The following is a 14,412-nucleotide window of genomic DNA, read 5'->3' as shown; positions in this document are numbered from 1 at the left end:
AAATTGAGAGTTAGAGCAAGCAAGTAACCTGCACCTCAGCTCATCCGGGAGCAAAGGATAAGCAGAACAGAAGCCTGTCTATCATGTCCATCTGCCTGTGACCAGATGCTCAGGGTCCTGTTGAGAAACAAGACAGCAGGACCAGCATGGAGTCATGGATGCCACACACCACCGGGAACATCAAACTTAACCTATCGCGACTTCAGCTCTCAGGATCCCATGTCCCTGGCACTGTTGTTCAAGTTGGGCAGTGGTCCCGTGAATGCTGACAGATGCTAGAGAGTCTCTCCCCAGATAGACACAGTCACACGACATGTCGGTGCACACAGAGAACTCACGTCTTGCAGACCCGGGGCTTGTCGTCCTTGTAAGAACAAAGGAGGGCAAATCTGCCCCGAGCCATCAGGCCACCAGCCCACCCCACCACTGCCATTGTTTGTGAGCGAGAACTGCAGTGGATGACAGCTCCGTCTGATCACGTAGTGTCAGGAGAACGAGAGGAAAGCTGTCATTTGTTACCTACTTGTTCCCTCGGCCAAACCTGAGCACCTAAAAAGCACCAGGTCGAGATGCAGCCTCAGATCTGTGCTCTGAGAATGACAGTTAGTTGCTCTCCTTCCATCCCTCACCCCCAGCACCCCAGCGGCCTCAGTCTGGGGGCCAGGGCCAGTCTGACAGGCTGGGTGCTCTGTTTCTCTCCCAGGAATATCTCCCTGACCAGTATGCCCAGCGGTTTATGGGAGTCCTGCCTAGTGGGAATGGGACCTACTGAATGTGTGTAGCCATAAGGACCATTAGAGAGAGGATCAGAGGTTCACTTGCTACATGGAAGCCACAGGGAACTGCAGTGCACACCCTGTGCCCTCACATTCTGGGCCTGGCCAGGACAGGAGGCAGGGTGGGGAGAAGACAGCAGTCCTGTGGCCCTGGGGTAGCCAGGTCAATATAAGACCCTTTTCCAGGAAAATGTAACAGGAGCTGAAGTCAGAGTGCTGAGAGAGTGGGAGCCACATGTACATATACACCCTTAGCCCTATTCAAAGCCAAGGTCCCTGGGGCCCTTGAGTGGTGAGCATGACCTCTTCTTGCTCTGGATGTGGATTGGATAGTGGGGGCTGAGGCTTTGTGCTCTGAGCTGGTCCCTACTTCTCTCTACCTTCAGGCTCAGCAAGGTTGGTCCAGGGGCATTTCCAAGTGGGAGGAGGAGGAGAGGGGGTGACAGTGGCAGTTTCAGGTTGCAGAGGGTAGATAGATAGCCTCAGAGATGGGGTCTCAAGAATCTCCTACACCTCATTTACAAGAAGGTATAAGAGGCACGGTCTGAATTGCCTGGGGAGTCCCTGCTAGGAAAGGGGCAGGAAGGCTCTGGCAGCCTCAGGCAAGGAGCATTAGGGTAGGACCTGTGATTCCAGGTGAGAGTGGGCCAAGAAGGAGCAATGAAGGCCTAATGCACCTGAAAGATGGGGCAGGGGCGGGGGTGGAGGGCTGTGAGCATGGGGTTTTCCTGAGCCAGGTCATGTACAGACCCCACTGAAGCCTCTTTTTCTAGACTGCCTGCCAGTCATCTGAGTTTTCTGATGTGCCTTCCAGTTAGGAGCTGTTGGCTCAGGGGAGGGGAGGGAAGAGGCTGAGCTACAGGTGGGGTCTATGCCTGTAGCTGAGCATGGCCAACAAGCAGACCACAGCCCTGGTGGACAGGTGGTTATGCAAGTGGGGATCAAGACACGTAGGGAGAGAAGGTGCTTTTTTGTGACCATTGCCTGACCTCGAGGAAGAAGTAATAGGACCTGTCCTTCAGGGATGTCCTGTGCTCCTTGGGTGGACAGGTTGGAGCTTGAGAGGAGGGAAAGCTTTGCGTTTCTGCTCCAGAGTGTTCTTGGTCCCAGGGTCCTTTCCTGCTCCTGTCTTGTAGTTGGTGGAAGCAGGCCGAGGTGATGATGCTGAGGGATCATGTGGGGCAGGGAAGACCAGCAGAGGCTGAGAAAAGAAGTGAGAGAGAAAATAGTGAGGGTGTTATCCACCTTCAGAGAAAGGCATAGCTGAGTTTGGACAACTGAAGAGGTCCAAAAAAAGAAGAGCACACAAAGCAATATTTGGCACCAGATGGCCTTCTACTGGTTTCTCTTTCCTCCCTGAGCTTGTTAGCCTTCAAGACTTGGATTAACACCAGATGGCACCAACAGGCCATAATGGCAGCAAGCAACATTTAACAACCTCAGTACACTCCCCATTGAGAGAAAACATATTCTAGAATATTCTAAACCATTCAGATCTCCATATGACTGTAGTCCCACCCCATGTCACACAGAGCAGAAGAGCTGCTATTGGACCTAGCTGACTCACACAATGAGATAAAATAAAAGGTGGTTGTATTATTTGGAGATTTTTTGTTATCTAGCACTAGGTAACAGCAATATCTAATGTACTACTATTATTACATTTTATTTATTGTCTGTCTTTCCTGTGAGATGGGAAGCACTAGGACAATATGTGCTGTGTCTCTGGCATTAAATGATTACCAGGCCTAACACAGAGATTGGTCCAGAGGCATTCATGGAATATACCTAGAGGAATGAATGAATGAATGAATGAATGAATGCTGTGATCAGAATTCCTTCAAGTTGGCCTTTGGAGCTGGTAAGAGGAAAGTTTATAGGCGTTTCACATGGGGAGTTCTTTATGAAGCTGTGTGTGTGTGTGTGTGTGTGTGTGTGTGTGTGTGTGTGTCTGTGTGTCTGTGTTGTATGTGTATGCACCTGCATGAGTTCCTATGTGAGTTTAGTATGTACCTATTGGTCTTGGTTGCCTGAAAAAGGAACCAGGAATATGAAGAGTACCTCCTGCACTCATATTCCAAACACATGGGCAGTATAGACAGGTAGCACCTAACCACCAGATATCTCTGAGATGTTTTGGGCTCGGGAAGGGGCTTTAGTTATGTTGTAGGTCATTGACTCAGCTGCAGGGCTTGGGGCCCTTTGGAGCACGTGGTGAGCCACCCTCAAATCCCTGGATCAGCCATCAGAGTAGAAATGAGATCTGAGAAGCAGAGCTTCTGTCTAGCTATTAAGGGTAGCGGACAGTGAGTGGGACCTGAGGTGGTCAGGACTGAAGATTCTGGCATTGACATCACTTGACATCACTGAGGAAAGAGCCAGTATCCCAGCCTCTAGCATCAAAGACAGCAGTAGGAACGAGTGACAGGAATTCGTGTCCAAAGTTATCTCCATGGAAATGGCAGTGTGTTTATTGGAGCATCCAGCATAATTGTGGGGCTGGCTGCAGATCTGGGAATCAACAGTTCTGGCTTTGGAGACCTCTCTGTTCCCTAAAGCCAGAGTCCCTGGGCACTCAGTGGGGAGGAAACATCAATATCAGTATAGATTTTTGGGAAACACTTCACAAGCCAAACCTGACCAGACATTCATTGCCCCTTTATGTAGGGCCCTATGCTAGTGTCCTAGGTCAGGGACACACTGGGGAGGTAATGAGTGAGCAGGAATAAAAGAGCTCAGGTCTTCTGTCCTCAGCCCTGTGACCACAAAGAGGTATCACCACTCTGCTCTCAGATTCTCACTGAACAGCACTGAGGTGGGGGCACAGGGGAGGGGCTGGAAGAAATGGGGATGTAGAAAGCACACACATGTTCAGGAAAAAGTATAGGCTCAAAAATGACATGAGGAGAGCTGATGTGTATACCTAAGGCTGATTTCTGGCACACAGCCTAGAACAATATGGAAATACAAACAACAAACATGTTGATGGGAGAATCTGATTTTCAGAGTTACCACATCATAAGATTGATATGACCCATTTTCAAAAACAACAAAACACAAAGTGTACAAAGAAACAGGACAACATGACCCATTCCAAGTTAAAAAAAAAAAAAAAAGCGGGAAGTGTTCCTTTGGAAGATGAGATGGTGGACTTACTAGACAAGGACTTTAAATCAACTGTCTGTATCGTGCTCTGAGCATTAAAGAAGTCAAGAAAATTAGATATGGGTAAAATAAAGTATTTACAAAGAGACACAAAACATAAGGAGAAACTTAAAGGAAATTCCAGTGCTGATATGCACAACAATTCAAATGAGTTTTACTAGAGGTGTTCATGAGCAGATTTCAGCAAGGAGAAGAAAGAACCACTAAACTTGGAGGTAGGATCATTGAAATGATCAAGTCTGAGGAACAAAATGAACACAACTGAAGAAAAGAGAAGAGAGCCTACTCGAGCACTGACATAACATAAAGGGGACCAACATAGGCATTGTGGGAGTTGCAGAAAGAAGAGAAAGAAAATGGTAAGAGAGATTGTTTGAAGAAATAATGGCTGAAAACTCATCCAATTTCAAGAAAGATATGAACATAAATATACTCCAATCAAAGCATAGAGCTGGGAAAAATAGTGACAGAGAGATGATCCAACTATATGTTAGTTAAGAGACTCACTTTATCAAAAAACACAAATAGTTTGACAGTGAAGGGATGGGAAAAAGTATTTTGTGCACAAAATAACCAAAAGTAAACTGGAGAATTTCTACTAATATCAATCAAAATAGACTTAAAATCAAAAAAATTGAGGGGGCGCATAGGTGGTTCAGTGGGTTAAAGCCTCTGCATTCAGCTCAGGTCATGATCCCAGCATCCTGGGATTGAGACCCACATTGGGCTTTCTGCTCAGCACAGAGCCTGCTTCCTCCTCTCTCTCTGCCTGCCTCTCTGCCTACTTGTGATCTCTGTCTGTCAAATAAATAAATAAAATCTTTTTAAAGATTTTGGAAGAGACAAAAAGAACAGTATATGTGAACACAAGCGTCAATAGGACATGAAGATGTAACAATTATAAGTGAGTAGCATTTAATAACAGATCAACAAAATCTATGAAGCTGAGCTTCGTAGAATGAAATGCAGAAGTAGAGAGACCCACAATAATAGTTGGAGAATTCAATAACCCATTCTCAAAATTGGATAGAGCAACTAAGCAGAAGAAAATTAAGGAAACAGAGGGCTTGAGAAACATAAAAACCAACTAGATCTGACACCGTTATACAGAACACTCTACCCACAAATAACAGAATACACGTTCTTCTCCAGGGTACATAGAACCATTCCCAGGATGCACCACATGTCAGACCACAAATTAAGACTCAACAGAATCAAAAAGAGAGATATCACACAAACTATCCAACCACAATGGGATGCAGTTAGAAATCAACAACAAAAGGAAAACTGGAAAATTCACAAATTGGTAGAAATTAAACACTCTTAACAAAGGGGCCAAAGGAAATCACAAGTAGAATACTTACAAAATATTTGAGTCAGTGACCATATCCCTCCATGAGGGTTCTGCTTGTCCCCTTCATACCCTACCTGCCTTCCTCCCTCCAGAATAGCTGGCTGCGTGGTGACAGGCTAAGGAGGAAGAGAGAGAGGAGGACCAAGAGAAGGAAGACCTGGACACATCTGGGTGGTGTCTGCAGTGCCAGCAGGGGAGGTAGCGGCCCTGGTGGCAGTGTGGGTTTCAGTGTGTGTGTTGTGGGGGAGCTGTCTCCCCGTACTATTGTCCAGACAGCTGGGATGCGGCCCCTCGGGTGGAGAAGATGAATAATCTCTCCTTTAGTGACCCACACATCCCCTCTTCTTCTGTCCACCTTTCCCTGGAAAACTGGCTTTGAAATTACCCTTTTTGCCACCTGATCCAACTTACATGCCAACGTGTGATGAACTTGAAAACCACTGGACTTCACACCAGTCAGAAGGAGCAGACCGACAGTACTCTTCCAGAAAAAAAGATGGTATTGAGAGTGTTCCATGACTAGAATCAGTCAAGGCAACAGAATTGCCTGTATTTTGTGTGTTGTTCACCCAATGCCTTGTATGCTTTACTCTTCTCACATGGAAAGGCTGTTGATTTTGATCAGATGATCAGCTTTTACATACCACTGAGATCATGGATTAATTGTAGTATATTCTCATATACTTATTCTAGGTATGGATCAAGTCCTGAGAAACCAACAGAGAAGAATCTCAGGTAGAGGAGCTGTTTAGTTTGCTCTTAGGACAAGATGTGGCACTCACCCTGAAAATGTGATCATATATGGCCAGAGTAGATGTACAGCTCCATTTGTAGATCTTTTTTTTAAATTTTTTTTAATTTTTTATTTATTATAAACATATATTTTTATCCCCAGGGGTACAGGTCTGTGAATCGCCAGGTTTACACACTTCACAGCACTCACCAAAGCACATACCCTCCCCAATGTCCATAAACCCACCCCCCTTCTACCAACCCCCTTCCCCCCAGCAACCCTCAGTTTGTTTTGTGAGATTAAGAGTCACTTATGGTTTGTCTCCCTCCCAATCCCATCTTGTTTCATTTATTCTTCTCCTACCCACTTAAGCCCCCATGTTGCATCACTTTTTTTTTAAAGATTTTATTTATTTATTTGACAGAAATCACAAGTAGGCAGAGAGGCAGGCAGAGAGAGAGAGAGGAGGAATCAGGCTCCCCACTGAGCAGAGAGTCTGATGCGGGACTTGATCCCAGGACCCTGGGATCATGGCCTGAGCCAAAGGCAAAGGCTTTTAAACCACTGAGCCACCCAGGCGCCCTCCATTTGTAGATTTTGAGAGTGGGGCTGTTACTCTTCATTCTCCTTTGACCTCGGGAATGCCAGTCACTCTTCCTGATACCAGAAGACCTATTCTTTTGATGCATTCCTAAACATGGACAAAATCTCTATGATAACTTCACCAGTGTTAGTAACTCATGAGACTGAATAAAGGACAGGCAAGACTAGGTAGGAAGATGGGTAGGGGGTTTGTGACTAAGCTCACATAGGGGGCTATGTAACCAGGCTCACAGAAAACCCACATGTGGAGAAAACAATATAGCAGAAGGCGAGGGGCCAGAGAAGAAAAGAAGGAGACTAGAGGAGCTGCTGGTTGAGAAAATGACTGTGGATGGTGGGTGTGGGGGACACTGGAGACTGGGAAGGTTGCTGGAACCATGTAGAGAAGTCCCTCGAACGATCTGGACCCTTCACACACCCTGATTTCGAACACTGAATCTCTCCAGTTTTTGTTAGATACATGCAAAGTTCTAGTCATTGGAGCTGGTGGCTTAGAATGTGAGTTCCTAAAAATCTGGCATTGTCTGGTTTTAGACAGATTGATGTTATAGATATGGGCACTACAGATGTTTCCAATCTGTTTTGTTTCTTAAATTCCACATATGAGTGAGATCATATGATCTCTTTCTCTGATTAATCTATTTCACTTAGCATAATACTCTCTAGTTATATCCATGGTATATATCTATATATACACCACATATTCTTTTCCATTCATCTGCTGATAGACATCTGGGCTCTTCCCATTATCTGGCTATTGTGGACATTGCTGCTATAAGCATTGGGGTGCACTTGCCCCTTCGGATCACTCTAGTTGTATCTTTAAACTAAATACCTAGCAGTGCAATTGCTGGATTGTAGGGCAGCTCTATTTTCAACTTTTTCAGAAACCTCCATACTGTTTTCCAGAGTGACAGCAGAAGCTTGCATTCCCACGAACAGTGTAGGGGGGTTCCACATTCTCTGCAACCTTGCTAACAGCGCTCATTTCCAGACTTCTTCATTGTAGCCATTCTGACTGGTGGGTTGTCTCATTGTGGTTTTGATTTGTATTTCCCTGATGCCAAGTGACGTTGAGCTTGTCTTTTTTTTTTTTAATTTAATTTTATTCATTCAGTGTTCCAAAATTCATTTTTTAGGCATCACCACCCAGTGTTCCTTGCAATATATGCCCTTCTTAATACCCACCCCCACCTCTCCAAAACCCTCAGTTTGTTTCTCAGTGTCCACAGGCTCTCGTGTTTCATTTCGCCCTCTGATTTCCCCCAGCTCCCTTCTCTTCTCCTTCTCTCAATGTCTTCCGTGTTTTTCCTAATGCTCCACAAGTAAGTGAAACCATATAATTGACTCTCTCTCTCCTTCACTTATCTCACTCACCATAATCTCCTCCAGTCCCATCCATGCGGATACAGAAGTTGGGTATTCATCCTTTCTGATAATACTCCATTGGAGATATATGGACCATATCTTCTTTATCCATTCGTCTGTTGAAGGACATCTTGGTTCTTTCCACAGTTTAATGACTGCGGCCATTTCTGCCATGAACATTGGTGTATGGATGTCCCTTCTTTTCACTACATCTGTATCTTTGGGATAAATACCTAGTAGTGCAAATGCAGGGCCATAGGGTAGGTCTTTTGTTAATTTCTTAAGGAATCTCCATGCTGTTTCCCAAAGTAGCTGCACCAACTTGCATTCCTACCAACATTGTAAGAGGATTCCCCTTTCTCCACATCCTCTCCAACACTTGTTTCCTGCCTTGTTGATTTTGGCTATACTAGCTGGTATAATGTGATATCTCACTGTGGTTTTGATTTGAACCTCCCTGATGAATAATGATAATGAGCATGTTTTCATGTGCCTGTTAGCTATTTGTATGTCTTCTTTGGAGAAGTGTCTGTACATGTCTTCTGCCCATTTTTTGACATGATTACCTGTTTTTTTGAGTGTTGTTTGAGGAGTTCTTTACAGATCATGGATATCAGCCCTTTCTCTGTAGTGTTATTTGCAAATATCTTCTCCCATTCTATGGCGTGCCTCTTAGTTTTATTGACTGTTTCTTTTGCCTTTGGAGATGTATCTTGAAAGAACTCCTCAAACTCAACACTCAAAAAACAGATAATCATGTTAAAAATGGACGGAAGACATGAACAGACACTTGCTGTGTGTGTGTCTCTCTCTGTCACATAAATAAATAAAAAATCATAAAAAGAAAGATATGGTTCATATATACAATGGAATATTACGCTTCCATCAGAAAGGATGAATACCCACCTTTTGTATCAACATGGATGGGACTGAAGGAGATTATGCTGAGTGAAATAAGTGAAGAAGAGAAAGTCAGTTATCATATGTTTTCACTTACTTATGGAGCATAAGGAATAACATGGAGGACATTAGGAGAAATAAAGGAAAAGCAATTGGGGGAAAACAGAGGGGGAGATGAACCACGAGAGACTGTGGACTCTGAGAAACAAACTGAGGGTTTTGGAAGGAAGGGGGGTGGGGGGTTGGTGGTGGGTATCAAAGAGGGTATTTATTGCATGGAGCACTGGGTATGGTGCATAAACAAAGAATCTTGGAACACTGAAAATATAAAAAAAAGAAAATAACTCAAAACATATGTGGTGTATATATATAATGGACAATTACTCAACCATCAGAAAGGATGAATACCCATCATTTGCATCAACATGGATGGAACTGGAGGAGATTATGCTAAGTGAAATAAATCAACAGAGAAATAGAGCTATATTACTTATATCATTCATATATGGAACATAAAGAATAGCATGGAGGACATTAGGAGAAGGAAGGGAAAAATGAAGGTGGGGCAGGATTCAGAGTGGGAGATGAACCATGAGAGACTATGGACTCCAGAAATCAAACTGAGGGTGGGGTTGGGGGGAATGTGTTGTCCTGGTAATGGATATTAAGGAGGGAATGAATTGCATGGAGCCCTGGGTATTATACACAAACAGTGAATCATGGAACACTACATCAAAAACTAATCATGTACTGTATTGTGACTAACTTAACATAATAAAAATCATTCTAAAAATTATTTATAAAAAGAGAAAACAATCTCCTCTTGGGAGGGGAGCCCCAGCTCTTACCTCAAAATTCCTCTTGAGCATTCCTGCTACCACGTTATTGCCTTATACTGACCACCATTAATAACCAAAAGCATAGAAAGAAAAAGAAAAAATAAACTGAAAATTTGCTAAGGCTTTATTAAAGGCTAGAATAATGAGAAAGTAAACACAGTATCACATGAAGTGCCTGGGTGAGTCAGATTGTTGAGTGTCCAACTGCTGAGTTTGTCTCAAGTTGTGATCTCATGGGTTATGATATAGAGTGCCTCTTTGAGCTTCACACTCAGCAGGGAGTCTGGAGATTCTCTCCCTCTGCCCCTCCCCCTGATCTCTCTCTCTCAAATAAATAAATCTTTTTTAAAAACACAGAATATCACATAAAACTAAATAACAGTTCATCAGGACGCTGAGGCACTGTGCCATCCCCATGTACTTCTGGATAGACGATGGAACTACTGTGCCCACGTTTACTTCCTTCAGCTCTCTCTCATACCTGGTTTTTCTTTTTCCTTCAAACTTCTGAGAAGCAATCATTTCACCATGAGAGAATTTCCTCACTATTGTGTCTAGGATGGACACAAATCAATGATTTTCAATTAAAATACAATTTGAAGAGTTATTGTAATATGCTCTATAGCAATATTTGCCACTATTGCTATGCTGTGATCATGGCAAAGGCATTATTAAGCCAGCTCAAAAAATAAGTTATAATCTCAGAAACAAAATAATAATTAGTCATTCCTTGTTTGTCAAGGAATTACCATTGAATAATTACATACATCACCAACTGGATGTAAGTGAGGGGTAATGTTGGTGCAAAGTGTTGCCTGCACCCTTTTTTTTCTCTATTGTCTGACTGACCCTCTCAGACCAGCCTTTTTTCCCTTAATGTTTATTAATGCAATTCCAGCACTTGGCCTGGAAAACTATAGGTTCTTTGAATTCCCACTAAGAAAATTTTTCAAATGATAAGAAAAAAAAATATTCTCTCTTCCTCTTCAGTTGCAGAAAAGCAGATTTAGTTTTGTGACACAAAATTGAACTTACAAATGTAATTTCTGACAAATACATCTCCTAAAACACCTGGCCTTCAAAGAGCATTGCTCTGCCCTATAAAAGTAACCTCTAACATCCAAAAAATCTATAACTGTACTTGATTGTCTAATAATTGCTTTCTGGATGTTAATATTAAAGCAAACTATATTTAAACAAACTCTTCCCTGTTTGCTCAGGAATTTCCCAGTTTTAGCACTGAAAGTCCCACATCCCAGGAAAACTCTCAGTTCCTGGCAAACCCAGATGGTTGGCCAATGTAATCAACATCTCTGTGTTCTAGAAGGTACAAATGCAAGCCAATGTTCTTTGTAGAGTCAGAAGAATATTATTGGCATGTAATTCTTCCACAAGCAGGAAGATTTGAAACCTGTGGTTGCAATATTTCTTGCTTAAATGAAGAGGCTAAGAACATGTGTTTCACTCAATACAACCAACTGTAAACAATAAATTTCTGTGATAATTCTAAAAAAGTCAACATGCTCCAAGTCTCCAAGTCCCCAAATTGGGCATTTATTTTTGTGCTCAAATACTCATAACAAATGCTCATAACAAAGAAAACATATTGGGTGCCTGGGTGGCTCAGTGGCTTAAAGCCTCTGCCTTTGGCTCAGGTCAGGATCTCAGGGTCCTGGGATTGAGTCCCGAATCAGGCTCTCTGCTCAGCAGGGAGCCTGTTTCCTTCTCTCTCTCTCTCTCTCTGCCTGCCTCTCTGCCTACTTGTGATCTCTCTCTCTGTGTCAAATAAATAAATAAAATCTTTAAAAAAAAAAAGGAAACATGTTAATAAGTCTACAATGTAATAAAATAGATTTATGATTAATTTTAAACTGCTAATTAGTAATAATTTTGGTGTTTATTTAGAATTTAGAGGAACTTTGAGTAGAATGGATTAATGGACTCAATAAGTTTCAAAATTAGAAAAATTGTAATTTTTAATATAGGAGTGCCTGGGTGGCTCCTTTGGTTATGTATCTGACTCTTGATTTTAGCTCAGGTCATCTTCTCAGGGTCATGAGATAAAGTTTCACAATCAGCTCCAAGCCCAGCAGGGAGTCTCCCGGAGATTTTCTCTTTCTTTCTCCCGCTGCCCCTCCCCACTTCGTGCTCTCTGTCTCTCTCTAAAATAAATAAATAAATCTTTAACAAATAAAATAAAATGTTAAAAAGGTCTCACGTTGAATGAAGCGGTAGTACTAGATTAGAATCAGGAGCTTCAGTATGAACTCAAATGTAACTTCATATAAATACAAATAGATACAAAAACAAGTATAGACATGTGTGTCTACATGGGTTTGTATGATACATGTATTACCTAGTTTGGTCTGCAGGGAGGGCCTAGAAACAATGATACCCCAGTAGCACATCCAGTTCCTGGTCTTGGACCCACAAAAAAACGTAAAAGAGCTTTTGGTAACCAGAGCTGGAACAATTTGAGCAACAAAATAAGTAACATAGTATGGGATCATAGCTTAGAATATGATATAAATATGAGATTACACCAAATTTTTAGTAAAGGAATAAAAGAAATGGCTGAAAAAGAGTGTGGATAAAAGCAACAAAAATTCCACCCCCCCCACCCCACCCCCAATAAAAAAGTCCAGTAGAAAGAAGGCAGTCGGAAGATTCTGGCAGTTGATTAATGAAGATGGAAACATAGATCCCATCACTCATAGAAAGAATACAAAAAAGAAGAATGCCAATTTCCTCCATCAAATCCTGAAGATGCTCAATCCTGAAGATATCAGACACAGAATAGGGTAGAGTTGAAAGACAGGCCTGACACAAGGCTTTGGTTAAAAGTTTGTATGTAAAATGCTATGTCCTCCATTGCCTTCCACACCCCAGATGTAAAATCCTAGAAACCTACATTCCTATTCTCCAGAGGGTCTCTTCTCTAAGAAACAGAGGGGTTTCAGAGAAGAGCTGATCTCTGAGGCCATCCATAAAATCCTCAGAGATGGTTGAGAGATTTAGCATCTGTAAAACAAGAATTAGACACTGGTTTTCCCTGCTGATAGGAGTTTCAGAAGTGAAAAAGAAGAAATGGAAGATGAAAATTATCAGAGAAATAACATTAGAGAATTTTCCAGAAATTGAAACACAAGTTTACTTATTTATTTTGTTTGTTTGTCAAAGAGAGAGAGCAGGCTCACAAGCAGAGGGAGGGGCAGAGGGAGAGAGAGAAGCAGACTCCCTGCTAAGCAAGGAGCCCCATGTGGGACTCCATCCCAGGACCCTGGGATAATGACCTGACCTGAAGGCAGATGCTTAACCAACTGAGCTACCCAGGCATCCCAGAACACAATTTTTTTATATTGAAAATCCCCACTGATCGCTTCTCGGCCTTTTGGCTAAGATCAAGTGAAAATCCCCACTGAATGTCTAACATACTTTCTGAAAGAAAGACAAAACAAAAAGATGTAGGGAACATTATTAGAAATTCTGTAACACCAAATTTGAATAACACAAATGAGAAAATACAGGTTATCAACCAAAGAATAAGAATAACATCAAGTTTCTCTTGGTAACCCTGTATGCTAGAGGACAGCAGACCAAAACCTTCAAAAATATGAGAGAAAATGATTATCGGCAATTAATTCTCCACTCTGCAAAATTCTCTGGCAAGTATGAGGTAAAATACAGATATTTTTGTAAATGCATGAATTCAAATAAATTCTCATCAGACCAATCTTTTCTAATTCTACTTGACCATATGCTCCAACAAAATAATAAGCTAACCATGAAAAAGAAAGTTATGGTAACCTGATTTGGTAGATTCAACCTGAAAAAAAAAAATGGTGAAGGAGTGTTCCCAACTGGCAGCTAAATAACAGGTCTGGGGAAGAGTCAGGCCAGCAGTTAAGAGCAAAGGAATACAGGACCTCAAGTCAACTCCAAGGCCCTCAAGGAATAGAGGGGAGGAAGACAACTAGAACACAAAATATGGTAGAACATTTAGAGGAACTAACATTATGTGGATGGAATTTGGGCAAAAAAAAAAAAAAAGAGCACCTAGAAAAATGTTAAAGTATACAGTAATGAGTGTATTCATAGAAGTACTGGGTTCTGATCACTTAACTTAGCAATATATCTATAGTGGGAAGAGTGGAGGAGAGGAGGTAAGTGTTCCAAAATCAATAAATCCCCACCAGTCAAAACAGGAAGTCAATAGGATTCCCTCAACTTGATTAATAAGGATACAGTAGTATAAGCATATCATTGTAAGTAAGAACATAACCACTGAAAATAAAACAAATAAAAGCATTAAAAATGATTAAAGTTCCTGTTATCGTTCTTGTTGCTATAGTAAATGGAATCGATTCTCTCATTTCCCTTTCTATATTTTCATTGCTAGTGTATAAGAAAGCAACTGATTTCTGTACATTGATTTTGTATCCTGCCACATTACAGAATTGCTGTATGAGTTCTAGTAGTTTGGAGGTGGAGTCTTTTGGGTTTTCCACTAAAGGATCATGTCATCTGCAAAGAGAGAGAGTTTGACTTCTTCTTTGCCAATTTGAATACATTTTATTTCCTTTCATTGTCTGATTGCTGTTGCTAGGACTTCTAGTACTATGTTGAACAACATAAGCTACTTGGGAATAAACCTAACCAAAGAAATAAGGGATC

General features: G+C 41.9%; 2 pseudogenes; one reads left to right on the top strand and one right to left on the bottom strand.

Annotated features, from left to right (window-relative positions):
- Window positions 1-14,412, bottom strand: part of LOC131834701 (HLA class I histocompatibility antigen, alpha chain G-like) — a 172,450-nt pseudogene that overhangs the window by 82,296 nt on the left and 75,742 nt on the right.
- LOC131834385 (alpha/beta hydrolase domain-containing protein 17B-like) lies at window positions 5,600-6,782 on the top strand (annotated as a pseudogene).

The sequence above is a fragment of the Mustela lutreola genome, chromosome 6 (assembly GCF_030435805.1).
Source record: "Mustela lutreola isolate mMusLut2 chromosome 6, mMusLut2.pri, whole genome shotgun sequence".
Classification (NCBI taxonomy): domain Eukaryota; kingdom Metazoa; phylum Chordata; class Mammalia; order Carnivora; family Mustelidae; genus Mustela; species Mustela lutreola.
This window is presented reverse-complemented; position numbering and strand designations above follow the sequence as displayed.